Raw genomic sequence first — 8,873 nt, forward strand, 5'->3', positions numbered from 1 at the left:
TCCCTTAACATGCTTTTCAAATAAAACATTTTTATTTTGCCAGATTCTGTAGAGGAAATCCATTCTTCATAACCTTACTGTGTGAAACTTGTTAATGGAAAAAACAAATACATCATAATATAGTGTATTTATACGGAGGACCAAAACTCCATATAAATTGGTCCTCCATGTATTTAAACATCACACTGGAATAGTACAGACATGTTAATACAGAAGGCTTTAGACATGAAGAATTGAACAAAAGGTCACACATGAAGTTAAAATGTTTACATGAACCTTGAAAACAGCTCAATTTTGTGCCATCCCTCCATGTTATCCTCCCCATTCCTTTGTTTTTGCACTTCTATTTCTCTGTCTCTGCCTCTTCATCTCTGATCCTCCCTGTGATCCTGCCCCCAACCCCTCCGTGCGCCCCTCCGCTCTCTCCACCGCCCCATGGCCAAACACGATGACCCAGACTCCCTGCCTGCTTTGATGTGAGTGATGTGACCCCTGCTCTGCAGATGCCCCCACACCACCAGCCTTATCCTCTCTTTGAGAGCCAGTACAGCCCACAGAGAGGACCAGCCATTAACCCTGTGTAACCATCCACTGCTTAAACACATGATGCATCGCAGCCCGCCCCCTTTTTTGTCCCCCTAAGATTCACCCAAACATGCATGTGTGGACGAGAACCGATGATGCAACAGGCTCTTTAAACATTTTAAGAACGGGTCAGCCTTTCAAAGGGAGGAGCTGGAACCTTTGGCCACTGCTTCAGTTATCATGGTCAGCAATGGATCGTCTGGTGATGTGTCAGAAAGAAAATAAATGAACGCTTAATGACCAAAAAGGCCTGGATAATGAATGAAACATTCCATTTATTTGGATTATGAGTGTATACATTTTGCCATTCCAGAACTGATAGAACATAAAAAAATAAATAAAAATCAAGTCTTTTATCCACAAATGCAGAAATAAACCAGTCTTTACAAATAAACCAGTGTTTATCTCATATCTGGTGACTCAACTTTTTTTTTTCTTTTTTTTTTTTACTCTCATTGAAAGCAAATTGAAAACAAGCCATCTCAGAGTAATGATGAGTCATGGCCTCAGCCAACCTTAAAGCTTAAACCTAAACAAATCACAGTCTGGCTGCCCCGTATGACGAAGGAGAAAAGAGCAAGAACAAGAGCATTCCTCGGGGTAGAAAAACGAGGGAGGACGGTATCTTTATTAAGATGTACTGAAACACAGATCACCACAGATGGATGAGCGCCTTGCACAAAGAGGGTTTTCAGAGAATCAAATCCATCTTGTGCAGAAGTCGCAAACATCTGCTTGAAAAGTCAAACTTTTGCATCTTTTGTCTTTCATTAGTGACATGAACCCCCCTTTTGAAACTCCTCGGGCAGCCTGCTAAGATACTATGTCTACAAAAATCAGTATATGCTACAAAAAATAAATGAGAATGTGGGCTTCAATCGGCAGTTCATCTGAGAAATCGACTTAAGAAGCCAAATGCTAATATTGTTTTAGCCGGAAGACTAAAATAAAGTATTACACTTTTACCAGCACATTCCCAGGGGTGATGTTTATACCTGGCCTGAGGCTTCTTGTGCTGGTCAGTATGGAGCTAGCAGAGTCTTTCATCAGATAACACATTTTCTGGTTCGTGTAAAGATGTCCAGCATATCAACAAAGACATGCGTCACAGTGATGTGAAATATGTATCTGCGCACGGCAGCCGCTTTCACCTCCAGCCATGACAACAACAAAAAAAGGAAAAAAAAAAAAAGCCTGACATGGGAGAGCAGACCATTCAGTCTTTCAGCACCATTTCTGGCCAGAATCCTGAGGGAAGAGTGGGAGGAGAACGGGAGGCCACTGAGCGTCCTCTGGGGGAGGCAGACAGGGATGGGGCAGTGTTGAAAGGGTGAGAACCGGCATGTCTCAAAGAGCAGAGCAGAACCCAGTGAGCTGTATTCATGTCAACATATGAAGTAAAAATGCTTGCTGTGCAGTTTTGGACACCAGGAAGGAACCACCAGGGCGTACTGCAAAACTATTTCAGAGTTGGCTGAAATCTTTTGTAATAATTTAAAAAACATAGCACACATCAGTTAACATGAGCATTTATTCCCATGTGCCTAATTTAACCATTGCTTGACTTCCATCTGCAGTCTCTGGAAAGTAATGGTATGAAAACAAGACAAAACTTTATATTGTATAATTTGTTAAATTACAAAATAATGAACAAAAATGTGACAAGTAAAATATGCAGCAATCTCTAAATTACATATGATGACAGATTTGTTTGATTAATAACTAATATTTTATGAATTTAGAGACCTGCCTCCAAGATGTAGTTTTTCTTAATTCTGTGGGTAAAACACTTAAAGTATGAACTTCCCTGCAAAGAAAGCTCAATACAAAGAACTTTACCTGATCTTTAGGTTGTAGCTCCCGTGGACACGTTTTGATTTTTGCTTAACTGAAATTATTCATGGGACAAAAAAGATTGCACAGACTAATAGAATATACTATTCCGTATACAAGTTTTCTCAAGCTACATAGTTATGTTAGATGAAAACTGTCCAGTGGTTGTATAAGTCTGACTCAAAGTCTATAAATCTTGTTTTTATGTTGTGTCCATTGTTTGCAATCTTTCCTGTTTGAGTCCAACTTGTAAGATAATCCGAGAAAATCATGTATACGTGTGAAGCCTCAGTATTTACGTAAATAATTGCTGTCTAAAAAGTATCATCCAAAAGTTATTTTCTAAATGTCCTGTACCTCTTTCCATTTTGCCTAAATAATCTAGTCATTTTTCTCTAGTTACATTTTGCTCTCCAGAAGATTTTTAGCATTTTCCTATTGGCTAGATGCACATTTCAGTCGAGCTGGGTGGGGTCAATTCTGGAGCAAACACTTCTTTCTTCTTCGCTATTTCTTTGTCTTTGGATAAAAAAATAAACATTTCCATTCGAGCGGTTTCCATATTATACATAAACAACTATGAATGTTTGTTTTCTTCCTCAAATAAACCTCATATAGTGTTCACAGCAGTGCAAATATCATTATCACGTTTTTCTTCAAACATCCCACAATTTCCTCCTAAGAAAAAAAGACGAGTCATTTGGTGTTATTACACAAAGAACTACAAAGAGTTTTGTACTAAAAGTTGACCTAAACAGTAACTTCTGAGCTTCATTTTGGCAATAAAATGCCATTATTTTTAAACTGTACCTTATAAAAGTGTTGTGAAGATGTTTATAGCTATGGCTATGTTTTTAACAATGGGCTATTTGTGGAAGAAAATTAAAAATCGAAAGTAAACTGACTGTATAATTTAGACCATAGCATGACAAAGAGAAAGAGAAGGCAAGAATCCTAATGAACCACAAAGTTACAGAACATGTAGATAAATAGTTGTGTTTAGAAACCCAACATGAATCTGTACCAGATTATGTTACTGTAAGTTGTGGGGATTTTTTGTGACATGTAAATTTATGACTTCCAGCAATTTTTAGCCCAAAGGCCAGGACACTTGAGAGAAATGATTATCCAAAGCAATCATCCCTCTTGGTTTATTGAAAACACAGTTTCTCAAAGATACAATGACATCTTGGTTGAAGATCTTTAATCACAACCCACACTAATCAGGATTTAATTTTAACAATGTATTCACATCTGTGTCAAAGGATTCAATGTCATCTAAAAGTACAATTGTTTCAGCTTGAGTTCTGTACAAAAGTTAATCAAGACCAGGGGAAATTATAGCATTTCCACTATAAAGCAGTCCAACAGAGTTTATATGATGTGACTAATAAAGAAAACGTTTCAACCCTGCCTTTGGGACACAAGGCAGAGTGCATCATGGTCTGCTGTAGTATGAAAGCTAGGTCTCTGAAAAATGACCTCCAGTTATCTCATCAGTGGACCTGATAAGACACCAGTCTCTCTTTTTTGTTCTTGCTCCTGTCTGTGGGAATTTCAGGTACAGGCTGCAGGAAGGCAGGAAGAAAAGTCTTATTAAAGTTCCTGCATGTGGAACAAATTTAGACAATCCCATTCTTCAAAATCTTGGTCATAACCTTCTGTATTAATTGGAGCATTTGTATCAACTTTGCCATGACAAGAATTTAAACTTCTCTGTCATGACTAGAAATTATAATTCTCTTACCACTGCTAACCAGCTTATCAGCTCCCAGTTCTTTTCTGAATAAAAGTAGACTACTAATGTGCTTTGCAAAGGTATTCTTGACCTTTATATTTTTTTTCCCCAAAATTTATTTATGCTTTAACATGAGGTACAGTGTAAAGACATTGCAATAGTTATACAGTTAACAGCGTACCTTTAAATACAAACATACTTGTGCTAGAACAAGCCCAATTATTTGACCTTTATGTTTTACATTTTTTTATGTTATAACAATAACTTCTGTGCTCACATTTTATGTAGACAATCAGAAAGTAGAATGCCATTGTTGAGAGAAGGCCACATGAAGCAGTTTCCAACTCAGCAGGGGACACAGTAAATGTGTGAAGGTATTGTGGTCAGAAGAGACAAAAAATAAAGTTGAAAAATTTTTAACTGAGTGCAAAACACAATTTCAATGCAGAAGACTAATGCTACAGACATAAATTCAATTGAGAATTGATTATAGTCATGAGCTAATTTGCAAATAAAAAATAGACAAAAATGTCAGTCTCTAAATGTGCAAATCTGATAGATATAAGGACAAACTTTTGCTTTTCTTGCAGTTACGGTTCTACATGCAAGTATTTACGTATTGACTGAGGGAACCTGAATACTGATGGATCCCAAACATTAAAATTCTAATTTGCATAATCTTTCTTCCATCTTTCATTCATGAAATATTTTGTTTTTCACAATCATATAAAAACCAAATTGAAAACACTGAAGCTTGTGGTCGTAATATGACAAAATGTGATTGAGTTCAAACAATAAGAATACTTTTTGCAAGGCATTGTAGCAGAACCAACATGTATTAATGGAGGTTTGGTCAACTTTGAAGTTGTGTATGTAAAAATGTTCCAGAGAAAAGCGAGGGCAGACTTATTGGACCAAAGGAGGAGTTTATTTCAAACATGTCTGGGGAGAATCATGGAAGAAAGTATAATTTCAGTGTCAATACTGGCTGTCTCTTATAGCCTTCTAGAGTAGACTACATCTATACATTGCCATTTCAACACATGCCTCTAGCTTTTGGCACACACTTTCCATAAAGATGTCGTTCAGCCGACTATCTTTAGTCATGTTTTTGATTATTTCAGAAAATGGCTTTGGCGTAGAAGTGTGCTCCTAGTCCAACCTTAGGCCACAAGATCTAATGTGTAATCTACACTACCTCTAAGACATAGTTTAGAAGAGAATGTCACAGATTAAATCTAAGGAAGACTTATGCAAAAAACCGAAGGCACTGGAAGGCCTTGTCTAAACAAAATTTCTGATCAGTCATCACACGTAATCTATTAACAGCTGGAAACAAATAACGTGATCATATTAAAATGTCGACTGAGCATCACTGCGACAAGTGTGCAGGATACCCTGGTAGATAAACCTTACTGTACAGCACATATGAGCAGTGGGAAGCCTGAGACTTTCGCTGCTCTTCTACAGTATAGGAATATTCAGCAGGGAGCTCTGTAACTGCTGGGAGATCAATAACCGAGTCCATCGGATAACTGAACCTCAGGGTAGTGAGGGAACAGCTCCTCCTGACCCCTCTCTGCCTTCAGAGACAGTGTGTCATCACAGCAGGTCAATATGTCTAGAGGCAGCAGTATGGGGCCATCACATTTTGGGACAGCAAGCTGACTTCTCATGCGTGTTATGGCCGCAAAGAAAAAAAAAGAAGATACAGGGCAATTGCCTTAATTACATGTAAGCATGTTCTCAAAGGTTTTAGATTACAATAGTTTATGCTTTGAATTTCCTAAGCATATTTTTTTTTTACCCATTTTAGCCTTACTGAAAGAAGAAAACTGTGATATGTCACCTTGTATATAGACTATAGTGCGACAGAAAAGGTTATGACCACTTATTGGATTGCTACAATTTGTCTTCGAAACACAAACAAGAACCAACTTCAGGGAAAAATACCAGAAACAACTGCCTTTCTATTAACAACAACCATAAATCAATAAAGGCTATTCTCCGAAGGCTCTCTCTGCTGCTTGTGGCAAGGTATTGATCTCCCTAAATGCAGGTGTCTGCATGTTGTTTTTGGAAAAACACTAGCCTTTCTGTGAGCCGGTATACTCCCACCTCCCCCTCCGTCATCTTTTACTCCATTGGTTTCTGTGTCCAGGCACCGTGGTGAAGCAGCCAGCGTAGCACCTCCACAGAGGCCAACGTGTGACTTGATGCCATCAATAAAACCATCGTCTGAGATGGACCTCCGTCGCGTCCCGCACAGTTAGTACTGGCCCTTTGCGATGAATCACTTTGATCGAGGCATGCCCTCGAGGAGGAAAAACACTCAATATCTCACCAGTTGATGTTTTTTGGATCCATACTGGTTTATGTTTGTGGGTTGTTGTTTTGTTTTTTTCTTTTTTATCTTTTTACTTCACATCTTCAGGATTCTGGGTTAGTCAGTTGAAAGGCCAGTGAATGAAGGTCATGAAAAAAAGTTAAATGGAACAAAAACTTTAGATATTCAATGCAATACCAGGAGGAACGTAAGCAAGAGGGTTTTCGGTATTTGTTTACAGTTTGTTACGGGTCAGTGGAAGTTACATAGTAATCACAGAGCTAAAATGTTGAAAATGTAGGGGAAAATTGTGAGAAACATCTTGAGTTCATTTCAGTCTCGCGTTTCTCATGAACAACATTGTGCAGCAATAGAACAACAGAAAGTGTCAGGAGCCAGCATGTTCAGTCATTTTATTTTGTACCTGCCCCACTAAAGTGTCACAGCAAAACTTGTAGTTGCACCTCGACTCCCCACATAAATATTCTTCTTCTGATGTTTTATGGCAGACCGACTGCAAGTTGCATTTATGCCACGTGAAAAAGCACTGTACTATTTCTAACAGATTTATCCGTCCACCCACGGTCTTCAAAGATGACATCTCTTATTGTCATTACATTGACTTAGAGAAGGTTTTTTATAGTTAATATTTAAAAGTATCGTCAAAAATCTGAGGGAGTTGTTACCGTTGTAAAAAAAATAAAATAATTTTGTTCTGGGCCATTGGGTGATTCAGTTGTTTAGCACCTGAGGCTGTAGTCCACTATGTAGATGTCCTGGGTTTGATTCCTAGTCTCTGGCAATTTGCTGCAAGTCTTCGCCTTCCTTCTCATCCCTATTTCCTGTCTTTATACTATTCTATAGGCCACTAAAGCCAAAAGAACTTTTTTGTTCCACATTTGGACAAATTGTGAATAAATACCTTAAAACGAGCAAACATATACAATAGAAATATTAAAATATCTTTTGAAAAATGAGAGGAGCAGAACATGCAAGGCTATTTAGTGCAGCGAAAAGTAAGAAAAAAGTCCTGAGAAACCAGACAAATCAAAAAGGTGTATTGCTGAACTTGAGTTGAGGATATTTTGGTAAGCATTTAATGCTATATTTTGTATTTAATATTAAATCTTGAAGATGTCAAATAAGTCCCAGTGATCAGTCAAATCAAGATGAAATTTTCAAAATTCTGTCCATAAAGGAACAGAATCAGTTTCCAGCTGGATTGAATAGAAACGGATTGTGAAATTCTGGAGTATGTGAACTTAAATCGTTCCTTTGTATTTAAATGCAAATTGAATGATGTTAATAAAATGGCACAAGCTTATTGAAGACAACAAGATGCTAAGACTTACCTGTAAGTATTATATTGGATTAAAACACTAATCCAATCAGAGCTGGTTGATTTAGCTACAATCCCAACACTCATGTAAAAATATTTGTCTGGTTGAGCATGCATGCCCTTAACAATTTACCAAATATTCTAATAATTGTTTTACAATTTGTTAAGGGCCAGTAAGAGCAGAGAAACACCAATAGACTTAAACATTACACTTATCCCAATCTCTTCTGTGTGGGAGGCATGAGAACAATTGTATGGTTAGCTTACCTGGACCTCCTTTGACTCAGTCCTCCAGGAAGCAGTTTCACATCTGGTTGCCCCAGCAGCTCAGCCAAGTCCAGTCCAAAGTTTTCTGTTCTATTTTTATGGGTTTCCGTCAGGGTAAAACCTTTGGTTCTACATCAAACTGTGTTCTCCTTCTTCTTCCTCTTCTTCTTGATTACTTTGTCAGTTGGCAAGAAATGTACAGTATGCATTACCCTCACCTACTGGTGTGATTGTCTATTAAATAAAATGTCTTATTTTTTAGATGTATTATTGGTAATTATATTTTGTAAATCAATTTTGTTTTCCTAAAAAACCTAATTAAAATTTTTATATTTTTAGCTTCTGAATCTTCCTGTAGTTTATCTATTAAATTAAATGTTTCTTTATTTTTCTCTACTTGGTTTCCTCAATTCTCTGTCATTGTTTTGCAGGACACGCCCACAGGTGAAGCTCATCAGCCTAATCAAGGCGGTGTGCGCCTTTCCACTGTGATGCATTTGCGTCTGCAGGATATTTGAGCATCAGACAAAGAACAGCTACATCACAAATTGAGTCTAAGCCAAAACCAGTACACGATGTATGGGGAATAACCCTTAATGACTTAAGCATTCTACTTGTGTACTGATTAAAACAAATCTGCACCATTATGACCCTTGTTTATAGTGTGGGGAAGACCACTTCTATCAAACTAAGTGTAAAAGTAAAATGCAGGGAAAAGATTACAACTCACAATTAGCTAAGTTGTTTTTTGTCTGAGAATTAGCTGCTGTGTTTTTATCTTATCA

At 37.6% G+C, this 8,873-nt stretch overlaps 1 long non-coding RNA gene across 4 annotated transcripts in view; it reads right to left on the reverse strand.

The window, feature by feature from the left end:
• LOC122819483 overlaps nucleotides 1-8,540 on the reverse strand; it is a 102,691-nt gene extending 94,151 nt beyond the window's left edge. For 3 of the 4 annotated variants that reach the window (XR_006368618.1, XR_006368620.1, XR_006368619.1), the window contains exon 1: nucleotides 8,089-8,528. This is a non-coding gene — a long non-coding RNA (uncharacterized LOC122819483). Of the gene's footprint in view, nucleotides 1-8,088 lie in introns of all 4 variants that reach the window. The other variant, XR_006368621.1, reaches the window with a different exon arrangement.
• Between the last annotated feature and the right edge of the window lie 333 nt (nucleotides 8,541-8,873).

Source organism: Gambusia affinis, linkage group LG17 (genome assembly GCF_019740435.1).
Source record: "Gambusia affinis linkage group LG17, SWU_Gaff_1.0, whole genome shotgun sequence".
Lineage (NCBI taxonomy): Eukaryota > Metazoa > Chordata > Actinopteri > Cyprinodontiformes > Poeciliidae > Gambusia > Gambusia affinis.